Genomic DNA, 12,854 nt, shown 5'->3' with positions numbered 1-12,854 from the left:
AGCAGCACAAAATACAGAAAAAATGATCACAATAGTTATACCATTCTCTCTGTCTATTGTAATTTTTTCAAATTTCAGAAGCTTTTGTGAAAATTTTCTTTTAAACCATGATTGAAAATGAACGCTTAAGCCCTCCATCTGAACATATAACTCTAAAATGCAAAGATACAGAAGACCCCTTTACATCTCCGCTTAATACAGATAATGCAGATAATTTAAATACAGATAATTTAAAGGGTAATTTTAAGAACAATTCAAAAACAATACTGGAAAAGATAAGGTACATGTTGACTTACAGAGAAACATACAGAATGACAAGTATATATTTGCAATGGCTGCTCAAAGTCTGGTACAACAATTAAAATGGCTTAAAAGACATGTGTCTTATTGTAATGAAAATGTTACAATATTATTAACTAGTTCTCAACCTCTCATAAAATGCTTTTGCTTTAATCATGATAATTTTATTTAATCAATATTTAGCCTCTTCTATGTTATAGAAATAGTTTACTTATTTATATTTCAAAGATTTTACCATGACATATTATCTAATAATTGAAAGATCTAATAACAGAAATATAATGTGATGTTGTAGTGAAAGTGAGCATTAATAGCTGTGATTTCTCAGAGGGAGAGGACCACTCTATCTGAGGTTCTGAGGCAGTTCTCACAGAGAAGGGAAATGCTTGAAATAAATATAAAATGCCTATTGGAGAGACCATCACATAAAAAGAGGTATTTCTTATTTTTTAAATAATCTTAATCATAAAATTAGATTGAGGCCTTGAAGGACAGGAGGCATTTTTTTCTGTCACAGAAAATGTGAAGGACTATAACAGTAGGCAAGTCCTTTGAGAACTAAAGTCTAAAGATATAAAGCTTTTGCTAAGTCTTCTGCTGAATTTTGATCACAAATAATAGATTTTCACCTGTACATTAAAATTTACCAATGTTATCTTTTTTGAAGATAGTTTCTCCAATAAAAATGTATGCAACCAATAAAAGCCATCACAAGGGATCACAATTGTTCATCTAAAATAGTTTTCTACCTCAGAAAAGACTTTTATGGCATTCTGCTTTCAAAAGAACCTGTCAACTAATCAAACAAAGATAAGGTATCACCTTGTCTGTTTTACAGGTACAGGACAGTTTGAAATGGAACTTTTCATATTACTGTTTAATCAACATCAAGTATCAAGCAACTCAGAAAGACATGGAGATGTTTTAAACTAGAAAAATAACAGAAATGGCACATTTGATATTGTCTGCCATAGATATATACATCTCTATTTAGAAAAGGTTTTCCTTTTCGTTTTGTTTGCAATTTTTATTTTGTGTGTACTGGCTACTTCAAAAATAAAAGTTAAAAATATCTTAAATGGGCTTCCCTGGTGGTGCAGTGGTTGAGAGTCCGCCTGTTGATGCAGGGGACATGGGTTCATGTCCCAGTTCGGGAAGATCCCATATGCCGTGGAGCGGCTGGGCCCGTGAGCCATGGCCGCTGAACCTTTGTGTCCGGAGCCTGTGCTCCACAGCAGGAGAGGCAACAATAGTGAAAGGCCCACGTACTGAAAAAAAAAAAAAAAAAAAAAAAAAAAAAACTTACACACTGCAAGAAAATAACCTGGTAACTTATTGTTTCATTGCATTTTTTTATGCAGTCAAATCTAAAATATTATGTTACCTTACGCCAGAAATCAACTTACTCAAACTTCATTCTTTTTTTATCTTTATAATTTATTGCAATGATTTCAATGTATCTACTGTAAGTTTTCCAACCAATTTTGACCAAAAACAATGCATTTTTCTCTCCTTTATGATCCAGAGTTATTAGGGTACTGATAGCTTTTTGTAATTCTACAAACATATTCAATATATGACTATACAATTATTCAATAAAATGTAATTTTATGCTGCATCCTAATTAAATTCTATTTAGCAAGAGAAATGCACTAAGTAAAACTTTGAAATTGCAGGACTAGTGTGACAGGGAGAAGAAAGAAAAAAGTTCATGTAATCAAGTATGTCTCTGTGTGTTTTTGTGAAAAACTGCTTTTGTAAATCAATCTCCTTTACATTCTCAAATCTGTTCTCTACATATGTTACCATTCTCATTTTGTGAGTTTAGATAATAAATTATCTTGCCTAAAAAAAATGTTTCTCCCATTTCCAACTTGTTTCTTCACATTTAAATCTGATCTAAGACAGAATAAGCAGGTATGGTGATGGTACCTACTAGAGTTGTTTTCCCCAGGGCCATTGTGATTTTAAGCAAGAGTAGATATTTAGGAAAATTGATTCTCAAGACAAAATTGCCTGAATTAGCAAACTTAAGATAGGTTGACTATTTCACAGCTAATAACATATCTCAAAATGGAACCCAAAAGAAACTTATTCTATGCAGCTCTGAATTCATCTTTTAATAAAACAAATCAACCCATATAGTTTAATCACTATAATTGTGATTACCTATAGACCTGATCATTTTCAAAATTTTTAGATTGCTATTTAGAAGTAAGATAACTGAAAGGGCCCTTAAGCAATAATGTTATCTGGCCACCACATGAGATAATGCAATCTTTCAGGAATCAATTAGTTTGCAAAATGTTAAAAAGCTTTTTCATGGCATAACCTGAATTAAAATCCATATGCCCTCACAATCAAGGTTAATGTTTTCTAACCACATCAGTAAATGCAATTAAGGCTATTCAACATTTTTATAATAACACATCAAATTGCCAATGTAGCAAAATAAGTTTCAGATAATTTAAAATAATTCTTTTAATGTAATTTATAAATAATGAAACAAAGTGTAAAATTAATAAATTAGTATTTTTTCAAGCTGCTAAATTTGTGGTATTTGTTTTACCATATCAGTAGGAAATTATCAAATGTCATTCAATTTAAAGAAGATCTGACACATTTTTTCTGTTTGATTCCCTTGTTATGTGTTCATTTAGTAATCACATTTTGTTAATTGTTGCAGAGAAAAACTCAGGTTGACATTTTGAGTTTTCTATCCAGTACAGATACTTCCTTCTTCCTTTTGAAAGTAACTTTAATTTTATTCAGATATCCACCTCTCTCTCATGCAGACATGTGACACAAAAGAACTCCCTTCCATTAACTCCAGAAATACTTATTTGTCTAAAAGTAATTGCCTTTCAATTCTAGTTATTATATCAGCAATATGCATGTTACCCAATGGGGCTCAGGGAAATGTGCTTCTGTTAAATATTCCTTTGAGTTCTTAAGAAAGCTATAGGAATAGACTTCCTCTTTTCCTCTTTTGATTATTATCATAGTTTCATAAGATGTCTGGATATGCTAATATTCTGAGGATGAATTTAAGGACAATTATAGATGACAAGACATGAAGAAAATACCTGGATTTAATAATTGTGGTAATGAAACAACGAACCCTGTATGATGCTTCTCTTTTGAACTTTTTCTTAGTTAATAACTTCTTATTTAAGCTATGTTGAATTCTGATTCCTATTACTCACAGTCAAAGAATATGACTAATAATGCATTGGACTTAGCTATAAAAATACTTGCACTGTGGTCCTGGGTTCTCAACTTACTAGATGTATGACTTTATTTAAAAATAATTTAACATTTTTAAGGGTTAGTTTGTACAAAAATATTATTTTGACAACTAACTGATGTAAAATATATGAGTGTAATGAATCACTATATTTGGTTTTACTGGCGTTTGCATTCCTCAACAATCTGCCTCTATCCAGTATACCTAACTTTATCTTTTGTTATTGGTCGAAAAAAGTGTCATGAATAAATCCAGTCTTGTGGCTGCCTGTAAGTGAACCATTATTAACATTATTTGAATTATGTTATTTTGTTTGCATGGAACAATTTCATATCACAGTGTACCTAAGTAAATCTTAACTGCCTCAATTAATTATATTCAATAACACCATGAAGATACCACTGGCTACCATGTCCCACCCAAAATTATTCCTCTCTCAAATGAACAAATCTTATGAGTAACACATTTGGTCTCATTATCTGATTTCTTATAACATTATATCTATGTTGTTAAATCATTACATTCAATATCTCAAGGCATTTTAATAAATTGCCATTTTTTAGTCTGTTGCTTTTCATTTTAAAGGTGAAACACTTTAGGGACTTCCCTGGTGGCACAGTGGTTAAGAGCCCGTACTCCCAATGCAGGGAGGGCTAGGTTCAATCCCTAGTCAGGGAACTAGATGCCACATGCTTGCTGCAACTAAGAGTTCACATGCCACAACTAAGGAACTGGTGAGCTGCAGCTAAGAGGAGCCTGCCTGCCACAACTAAGACCCGGTGCAACCAAAATAAAAAAATAATAATAATAACTAATATTAAAAAAAATAAAGGTGAAACACTTTAAATATTGAATTTATTAATATCATTTGAATTTTTACATTATATATGTACTTTATATTCATGTCTACTTATTCAAATCATCGTTTTTGAAATGTTTTCAACTTTACTATCTTTGAAATATCCATCAAAAACTTAAATATTCTACTCCTATGAATGATCATCCTTTTTACATATTTTTGGTTGAGTCTCTATGTTTACCTAATGTTAGCATTTTTATAAATGCTATTATTTCCAACTTGATTGTGAGTTCTTTGAGTGTAAAAACATGTTGTATCTTTTGCATACCCTATTTCTTCATTTTGTAATTTATACAAATATTATTTTCTGAAATACCCATGACATAGTAAATTTGAGAAATTAAAAATCTCTCTGAAAATTAGAACTGCTATACTGAGATTGGAAGTGCATTCACAAGTCTTATAAATATGTTAAATGATAAAGATAGCATGTAGACTATGAATGAATTTCTTTGGGCAATAATGGATACTGCATCTCATTTGTTAATGATATTCCCTCTATTGCTGCAGTGGAATTTTCTTTTTTGTATATATTACATGAGCTAAGAAACACATTTTCCCACAGTTTTGATCATGCATACACGTACAAGAAATGCCTTTTTGGCTGTATGATTCTGAGTTGTTGATTTTTTATTAACTGGTGACCCCCAAGGTCCTAGATACAAAATAACTTAGAAGCTTTGTGCAACTTAGTGAAAAAGGTATTTCTCAGATCCTCTCACAAAAATATGGGCATTTAAAGATCTTATGTCAAGCATAAAATGTACCCCTTTTTTTCAAATCCTATCGGCCTGCTTCCGTCCTCTCAGATGTGAATGTAGTGCTGTCCTAAGGTTCAGGATTATTTTATTTCAGCTTTACTTGTTCCTGGAAGAAGAAGAATCTATTTTTACCCTCTTATGTGTTTTTCTTTTCTTTTTTACCATTTTCCTCTTAACAAAATGTTTTAACAGTTACTGTAATGAAAACAAAACAAACAAACTAAACAAAAACCCAAAAACCTACATGCACAGCTGGAAAGACAAGCTTGATATTGCATATACAAATTAGATAAATTAAGAAGAATAAGACCATGTGTGTTCTCAAATAATTTTTATGAAAAATTGTAGAAAAAATAAAATACTACAGAGAATCAGATAAATATTACTCAGTTGAATTCAGAGAAAGAATTTGAAAGATGGTCAAAGTAGAGGAGTTAGTTAAGTGTGCTTTTGAGGATACTAAATTCTCAAATGTACAGATGTGCTAGAGTAATCATATCTCTATAATATTATATTGATACGTGTGTAATATGACCAATGTGACATTGACTTTTAGTAATTCAGGTTTCCTAGAGGTCTATTTGTGTAAATTATTTGATTTGCAAAAGAGAAAAAACATAACATGTTGTCATAAATATAACATCATTTTCTAGCTTAAAATAAAGTCACTACTGATAACTATCAAATTTTAGGCAAGTTTAATATTTTAAATAAAAAAACAATGATGATATTTATTTCATTGCTATTAATTTTATTGTTTATTTTAAATAGACAAAAACATATAACAGGAATAACAATAAAGAGAAACTATTGACAGAAAACCAGGGTGGAATGCAGCAAGTGCCTTTATAGTCCTCTGAGACTTCCCTGAATAGGAGATATTTGAGCTGGGACTTTACAGATGACAAAGAGAAGGAAAAAATTGAATATGAAGGTTTTTCAGGTTTTTGAAAGTATGAATTTAGGAAATTATAAGCTAATCAGTGTTACTTCTTAGGAGAGACAGATTAGAATTAACTCATAAGAGTCCTGAATGATATGCTAAATTTGGAGCTCCAAAATTTGCTGATTTTAATTTTGTTTTCATTTTTAAATGAAAATAGATTGCTACATTATGAGGGCTCAATTTTCAGAACACTAAGTCTGGCAGACTTAAGAAAAATAGAAATTGGGAGTAGTAGGCTTCTTATTTATAGAGATAGCTCAAATACTCCATAAATAAGGTAGTGGTTTTTAAAACTTTTAATGTGACATAGTATAAAAATATTCATACACCCACATGCATATAAATGTCTCATGAAAAAATTCTTAATCTTTCTATATTTAATGAGATCTGATATTTTTGTATTCATTCTATTTTTATTTTTAATAGACAATGCAACTATAACCAAATAAATTGATTTAACAGCCAATTAATGGCCTATAACACACATATTAAAAATTACTGGCAAAGTGATGATGAGGCTCTGAATTTAAATATATTGGCAGAAAGGGAAGAATTTGAAGTACAATTGACATAAAAGTAGTAACCAACATTAATTAAATACTCATTAGTTGCCAAGCTTATTTCATAAATTGTCTTATTCAAACTTACAAAATCCCCAGGAGAGAGTTGAAAATTGTACCCAATTTTACAAAAGAATAAAGACAGAGAAATAAGTAATTTTTTAGGAATTATAAGATGAAATGTTAGAGCAGAAATTCAAACTTGGATTGCCTATCTGTTTTACAATTAAATTGTACTGCTGCTAAAATTTAGGTTGAGTAGGCATGGACACTAAGAGAAAACAAGGAATAATAATCAGATAAAGATAAATAACCTGAATATAGAATTTAAAATTAATATTTTAAAAATATATTAATATTATATTGGATATAGTTAAGCCAACATTAAATGGACAGTTACAAAGTTAAATAATTTGTGTAAATGTAAAGAATGTGTAAAATCTGAATTTCTCCTGAACAAAGTAGATAGAAGTAGAGCTAAGTATCTTTATAGAATCCTAAATATGATAGTTGTTTAACAAAATTATATACACATATGTAAATACATATATTTAATTTTTTTAAATTCTTTTTAACATTATCAAGTTTCATTTAGTGGCATTTAATAACACTAAAATATTTTATATTTTGTTAATTTTTATTTTATATTGGAGTGTAGTTGATTAACAATGATGTGTTACTTACAGAAAAGTGATTCTGTTATACCCATACAAGTATCCATTCTTTTTCAAATTCTTTTCCCATTTAGGTTATGACAGAATATACAGCCGCGTTCCCTGTGCTATACAGTAGGTCCTTGTTGGTTATTTATTTTAAATATAGGCGTGTGTACATGTCAATCCCAAACTCCCAATCTATCCCCCCAAACCCTTTCCCCTGATAACCAGAAGTTCCTTCTCTAAGTCTGTGAGTGTTTCGTTCTATAAATAAGTTCACTTGTATCTGTTTTTTTTTGAGATTTCATATATTTGTCTTCCTCTTCCTGACTTATTTTAATTAGTATGATAATCTGCTGGTCTATCCATGTTGCTTCAAATGGCATCCTTTCTTTCTTTTTTTGTGGCTGAGTAATATTCCATAGTACATATGTACCACATCTTCTTTATCCATTCTTCTGCTGATGGACATTTAGGTTGCTTTCATGTCCTGGCTATTGTAAACAACATTGCAATGAACATTGGAGTGCATGTATACTTTAGAACCATGGGTTTCTCTGGATATATATCCAGGAGTGGGTTTAATGGATCATATGGTAGCTCTATTCTTAGTTTTTTTTTTTAAGGAACCTCCATACTTTTCTCCATAGTGACTGTACCAATTTACATTCCCACCAACAGTGTAGGAGGGTTCCCTTTTCTCCACACCCTATCTAGCATTTATTGTTTGTAGATATTTTTTGATGATGGCCATTCTGACTTGTGTGAAGTAGTATCTCATGATAGATTTGATTTTCATTTCTCTAATAATTAGTGAGGTTGAACAAGTTTTCATGTGCCTCCTGGCCATCTGTTTGTCTTCTTTGGAGAAATGTCTATTTAGATCTTCTGCACATTTTTTTTTGTTTGGGTTGTTTGTTTGTTTTTTATATTGAGTTGCATGAGCTATTTGTAAATTTGGAGATAAATCTTTTGTTGATTACATCATTTGCAAAACTTTTCTCCCATTCTGTGGGTTGCCTTTTCATTTTGTTTATGGTTTCCTTTGCTGTGCAAAGGCTTTTAAGTTTGATTAAGTCTCATTTGTTCATTTTTCTTTATTTCCATTACCCTAGGAGCTGGATCAAAAAAGATTTTGCTGTGATTTATGTGAAAGAGTGTTCTGATTATGCTTTTTTCCATTAAGATTTTTATAGTATCTGGTCTTACATTTAGATATTTAATGCATTTTTAGTTTATTTTTGTGTATGGTGTTAAAGAATGTTCTAACTTCATTCTTTTACATGTAGCTGTCCAGTTTTCCCAGAACAATTTATTGAAGAGACTGACTTCTCCATTGTATAGTCTTGCTTCCTTCATCATAGATTTAGATTAAGTGACCATAGGTGCAAGGATTTATTTTTAGTCTTTATATCCTATTCCCTTGATCTATATTTCTGTTTTTGTGCCAGTACTGTACTGTTTTGATGACTGTAGTTTTGTAGTATTGTCTAAAGACATGGAGTCTGATTCCTCCAGCTCCATTTTTCTTACTCAAGATTGCTTTGACTATTCAGGGTCTTTTGTATATCCATAAGAATTTTAAGATTTCTTGTTCTTGTTCTATAAAAAATGCCATTGGTAATTTGATAGGGATTACATTGAATCTGTAGATTGCCTTGGGTAGTATAGTCATTTTGAAAATATTGATTATTCCAATCCAAGAACATGGTATATTTCTCCATCTGTTTATGTCATTTTCAAGTTCTTTCATCAGCATCTTATACTGTTCTGAATACAGGTCTTTTGCCTCCTTAAGTAACTTTATTCCTAGATACTTTATTCTTTTTGATGTGATGGTAAATGAGATTGTTTCCTTAATATCTGTTTCTAATCTTTTATGGTTAGAGTATAGAAATGAAGGAGATTTCTGTGTATTAACTTTGCTTTACCAAATTCATTGATGAGCTCTATTAGTTTTCTGATAGCCTCTTTAGGATTTTCTATGTATAGTATCATGTCATCAGCAAAAAGTGACAGTTTAACTTCTTTACCAATATAGATTTCTTTTATTTATTTTTCTTCTCTGATTGTGTGGCTGGACTTCAAAAATTATGTTGAATAAACGTGTCAAGAGTAGACATCCTTATCTTGTTCCTGACCTTATAGGAGATGCTTTCAGCTTTACACTATTGAGTATGTTGTTAGCTGTGGGTTTGTCATATATGGCCTTTATTATGTTGAGGTAGGTTCTCTCTATGCCCACTTTCTGGAGAGTTTTATCATAAGTCAGTGTTGAATTTTGTCAAAAGCTTTTTCTGCACCTACTGAGATGACAATATGGTTTTTATTCATCAATTTGTTAATATGGTTACCACATTGATTCATTTGTGTATATTAAAGAATCCGTGTATCCCCAGGATAAATCCCACTTGATCATGGTGTATGATCCTTTTAATGTGTTGTTGGATTTTGTTTGCTAGTATTTTGTTGAGGGACATACGTTTTAGATGTAAGTTTTACTGCTTCAGTCTTGTCAGTTTACTCCAGTTACATAATTGTGTTCTTTGAAAGTAATGTGTCATGTTTTCAACTTTCCAGAACAATTTAATTCTGATAATGGTGTACTTTTATCATAAGAGTCACTGAAGAATAGACTTGTAGTCAAGGTATTTGATGGACCTCCCCAATCCTTTTCGGTGTCTATGTTCATCAAAGATATTGGTCTGTAATTTTATTTTTCTGTGGTAGATTTGTCTGGTTTTTGTATCAGGGTAATGGTAGTAATGGTAGCATTATCCGATGAGTTTGGGAGTGTTCCTCCCTCTGTAATGTTTTAGAATAGTTTCAGAAGACTAATCTTACTGATTTGAGCCTTCTCCCTTTTTTTATTGGTGAGTTTAAGCTTTATCAATTTTTTTAAATCTTTTAAGAACCAGGTTTTAGCTTCATTGATCTTTTCTATTGTTTTCTTCATCATTATTTCATTTATTTCTGCTCTGACCTTTGAATTGCCATGCTTTTGCTTTCATTTGTCTCCAGGTATTTTTTTTAATTTCCTCTGATTTCTTTAGTGATCCATTGGTTGCTCAGTAGAATATTGTTTAGATTCCACATGATTTTTGTTTTTTGTTTTTACATTATTTTTTCTTGTAGTTGATTTCTAATCTCATAGCATTGTGGTCAAAAAAGGTGTTTAGGGCTTCCATGTTGGCACAGTGGTTGAGAGTCCGCCTGCTGATGCAGGGGACACGGGTACATGCTCCGGTCCAGGAAGATCCCACATGCCGTGGAGTGGCTGGGCTTGTGAGCCATGGCCACTGAGCCTGTGCATCTGGAGCCTGTGCTCCACAATGGGAGAGGCCACAACAGTGAGAGGCCCATATATTACACACACACACACACAAAAAAAAAAAAACATAAAATAAAATAAAGGTGTTTGATATGATTTCAATTTTCTTAAATTTACTGAGGCTTGATTTGTGACCCAAGATCTAATCTCTCCTGGAGAATGTTCTATGTGCACTTGAGAAGAATGTATATTCTGCTGCTTTTGGATAGAATGCTCTATAAATATCAGTTAAATCCATCTTACCTCATATGTCATTTAGAGCCTGGGTTTCCTTATTGATTTTCTGTCTGGCTGATTTATGCATTGATGAAAGTGGGTTGTTAAAGTCCCCCACTAGTATATAAACTTTTTAGAGAAGTGTAAACATTATGTTGTAAAGGTAATGCTATATAATATCTGGGTAAATTGAATTATTTAAAATCTATTGTCCTTGGTAAGCTTTTCTCAAAGATTTTAAATGAGTCATAAATGCTTTTAACTCTCAACAATCAATTCTAATAAAAACTGCTAATACATAAATTTTATATGTATGATTACACAAAACAGAATGGATTTCCTGGGAAAAAGCCATTTCAACACTATTTTATTTCCTTTCTATACTAAAATGAGTTTATTTTCAGTGTCTGCCCCCTCTCCCCACCATACAAAAAAAATGTAGTTCTTTTACTGGTGTACTTTTAAGAATACATTAACTTTAGCATATCAAAGTCCAATAATATATTCTTGGTGTCATGTCAGTTTATTAAATTACAACATTGTAAGTTATATTCAGCACTCATTTTTAAGCTTAATTAACTGCATAACAAGCAACCATAATGAAAATATAAAAGAATGTATAATAATTTATAAAGGTGAATGAAGGTAGTAGTACCATGCCATGTTAGGTTATGCTCAACTCTTGACAGATCTTTCTGTCATTTCTTATACTGGTAATATGAAAATGGTTACATCCTTCAAGGTCCAACTTAAATCGCATATATTCTATAAAACATATTCTAAGTAGTTCAGCCCTTTACTTTTTCCTCCAAATTTTTATGTGCTTTTACTTATAAAAGTGAACCATATCTTCTTCCTGTGTGCCCTGTAATACTTAACACACATATGATCATAGAATAAGTACATTTTGCATTTTTAAACTACTTACTTTCATAGTTAATCATGAAATTCCTTGCAATGTTTATCCACTAGACAAAAGTTTTCAGAGTATTTGATCATTACTGTCCAAGATGTTCATTTTCTTTTCCCACTCACTTGAAAATGGACAGAATCATGATATACTTTTTGAGGGTGAAATAGTTTTTTTGAATGCTAAATTAAATATAATAGAATATAAATAAAATTTTTGTTCAAGCCAAATATATTAATACACTCTCTCATATAAGGCTCTGCTTTATACTGAACTGTCAAGAAGGTTCAAATAACATTCAGAACGTTGTGAAGAGCAAAGAGGGCAAGTAGGTGTCTTTCAAACGTATTTATTCTGAACTAATGCATTATCTGCCTTATGATAAGGCCTCTTTCTCTATTGATAGGACAAATGTAACCACCAGAATTAACAATGCTTTTCTTTGCCCTAGGAAAAAATCAGCAACACTCATTCTTCCATCCTATATTTTGTTTCTTTAGCAGTTTTCTTTCAGGTTAAAATCAGCTCTTATTTCCTGTGATCTCACTCTGGAAACATTTTGTGTCTGAGGTTGTTTTGCATATATAAACTCATCTAATATTTTGTAATTTGATTTATCCAGTTTTCTGTTTATCTCTTGTTATCTCTTCCTTTTTGGGGGGAGGGGGACTGGTTTTTGTGGAAATACCTCAGTATACCTCTCTCTAAATTTAAAGTAAATATGAATTATAAAAATGGTGTTTTATTTGTGGTTGGTAGATGATGGCAAAGAGTTAAATATCAGGACATAAAGATAAAGAAACCCTGTGGCTCATCTTAATTTTAACCTTGGCTATGACTACATATTTTGGTTTGAAATACATATAGTCCTGATTATTTACTGTAATTATATTTAATTACAAACACAAATAAGAAATCACTTTTAAAATCCAAAATAAATGTCTTAGATTTCTATCCTTACAGATTATTTATGTTTCTTCCCTGAAAGAATACATAATTAAGAAATAATCATATATTTGATTCACATCAAATGTACAAGAAAAGGTTAATTAGAAAATAATAAAGTCT

Source organism: Mesoplodon densirostris, chromosome 17, assembly GCF_025265405.1.
Source record: "Mesoplodon densirostris isolate mMesDen1 chromosome 17, mMesDen1 primary haplotype, whole genome shotgun sequence".
Classification (NCBI taxonomy): Eukaryota; Metazoa; Chordata; class Mammalia; order Artiodactyla; family Ziphiidae; genus Mesoplodon; species Mesoplodon densirostris.
This window is presented reverse-complemented; position numbering follows the sequence as displayed.